This window comes from Cucumis melo, unplaced genomic scaffold, assembly GCF_025177605.1.
Source record: "Cucumis melo cultivar AY unplaced genomic scaffold, USDA_Cmelo_AY_1.0 utg002265l, whole genome shotgun sequence".
NCBI classification, from domain to species: domain Eukaryota; kingdom Viridiplantae; phylum Streptophyta; class Magnoliopsida; order Cucurbitales; family Cucurbitaceae; genus Cucumis; species Cucumis melo.
In genome coordinates this window covers 22,501-25,000 of record NW_026125006.1, presented here as the reverse complement: position 1 = coordinate 25,000, position 2,500 = coordinate 22,501, and the positions used below count along the sequence as shown (strand labels likewise).

Genomic DNA, 2,500 nt, shown 5'->3' with positions numbered 1-2,500 from the left:
CGCAAGTAATCTGTGAAATTTGAATGATTAACTGTCTACTGTACTGAAACTTCGAAAGGCTTATCCAAGCCCTGAAATTTTCGTATATCTTCAAAAAGGAAGACTTTGGAATACCTTTTTTCTTATTTACAATTGACATAGACCAAAGTCATCTATTAAAATAAGGATAATGTGTCGGAAATGGCCGGGATAGCTCAGTTGGTAGAGCAGAGGACTGAAAATCCTCGTGTCACCAGTTCAAATCTGGTTCTTGGCACATCATGAATTTGTATGAGTATCTATTCTACGGATTCATTAATAATATAGATCATGAAAAATACTGATACATGATGATGTCTGGAAATCTACCCTTTAACTAAACTATATATATTTTTTACTCTATTTATAGATGTCGAAAATAGACAAGTAAAGATAAAGAGGATATTTATAGAAATATGTAAAGGATGTATATAGATATGTAAAAGAAAAGAATTTTCTTTTGTTTCCTCTTCTTTTTTATTTGTTCATACTCTGTCTCCTGGCGTTCAATTCCTATTTTATACATATTTGAAAGTTTCAATTAGTTCCTTATAAGACCCAAAAGTCTAGTCTAGGGGAGTTGAAAGGCGGGAATGGCCAAGATTCATCTCAGATACAGTACAAATAGAATCCGATTCTCTTTTCATATTATATTTCTTCATTTCACCCTATGTGACTTTTTAAAGCACATCTATAAGTCATATGCGTGATACATAGTTCATAATGCAGAAACTCATTTAGTTCATCCTATTAGCTTGTGGCTCATCCAAAATAAGTATCTTACAAATTGGATAATCTCACCAAATCTCTAATTGTATTTTTTTTAATCAATAATAATAAGATGAATGAGACTTCAATTACTATGCTATATCTATAAGAGAACGTAAAAATGTATTTGAATATCTTGAGTTGTCGAAGTGAAGATTAGTTTCGTATTATTTAATGAGCATCTTGTATTTCATAAAAATTGGGGGCAATATAATCCTTACGTAAGGGCCATCCTACCCAACTTTCAGGCATTAAGATACGCTTTAGACGTGGATGATTATCATAAGAAATTCCCAACATATCATAAGATTCCCTTTCTGGAAAATCCGCACTTTTCCAAACCCAGAAAACAGACGGAATTTTAGGATTTATCCTTGCGGCAAATACTTTTATGCATACCTCTTCCGGTTGATCTATACCATACTCGATTCTCGTAAGATGATACACACTAGCTAACAGTCCGCCTGGTGCTACATCATAAGCACATTGGGAACGTAGATAATTGTAACCATATACATATAAAATGACTGCAATGGAATGCCATTCCTCGGGCTTTATTTGTAAAGTCTCTATTCCTTGGTAATCGAAACCCAAAGATCTATGAACCAGTCCATGTTTGACTAGCCAAGAAGACAAATTACCCTGCATCTTCTCCCCCCCCCCATTTTTTTATTTTTATTTGTATAAGTATTTCCCATTTACAATGAAAAATTGATGAAGATTCACTCGTTCTTTGCTTTGTTATTCTGTACAAAAAAAGTATACGGCCTAATTTACTAATTCGTAGGAAGAGACTGCACTTTTGTATTTGAAAAAAGTTTCAGGAGGGATGATCTCTGAAGTAGATGATGGTTGATAGAGTAATCCTTGATCGTAATTTCCAGTATTAGTACTTGGGCCAACATGAAATTTGTGATTGGTAGTAAAACACCGATTTTCCTCTTGAGACTTAATTCGATCTTCATAGATTTCTCGAGATATTTTCTTACGAAGTTTTGTTATAGCATCTATAACAGCCTCGGGTTTAGGCGGACAACCCGGCAAATACACATCGACAGGAATTAACTTATCGACTCCCCGAACAGTACTATAAGAATCGGTACTGAACATCCCTCCTGTAATTGTACATGCTCCCATAGCAATAACATATTTTGGTTCAGGCATTTGCTCATATAATCTTACTAAAGAAGGAGCCATTTTCATTGTTACCGTACCCGCTGTTAAAATTAAGTCTGCCTGTCTAGGACTAGATCTTGGTACCAGTCCATAACGATCAAAGTCGAATCGTGAACCTATTAATGAAGCGAATTCAATGAAGCAACAACTGGTACCATAGAGAAGCGGCCATAAACTGGAGAGTCTTGACCAATTTGAAAGATCATTTGATGTAGTTGAAATAACTGAAGTTTGGGTTGTTCGATCAAGTAAGGGAAACTCGATGGAATTCATAACTGTCTCAATGTTTTTTTTAATTGTCTGAATATTCAAAAACTAAGACCATTCCAATGCTCCTTTTCGCCATGCATAAACTAAACCGACAATTAGGATAAGCACGAAAATTAAAGCTTCTATAAAGACGGATACCCCTAATACATCAAAACTCATTGCCCACGGATAAAGAAAAACTGTTTCAACATCAAAAACAACAAAAACTAGAGCAAACATATAATAACGGATTCTAAATTGTACCCAAGCATCGCCCATTGGTTCTATT

At 34.7% G+C, this 2,500-nt stretch overlaps 1 non-coding gene across 1 annotated transcript; it reads left to right on the top strand.

Annotated features, from left to right (window-relative positions):
* Positions 1–183: 183 nt before the first annotated feature.
* TRNAF-GAA (transfer RNA phenylalanine (anticodon GAA)) lies at positions 184–256 on the top strand. The gene has a single exon. It is a non-coding gene; the product is annotated as a tRNA-Phe (tRNA).
* Positions 257–2,500: the final 2,244 nt, after the last annotated feature.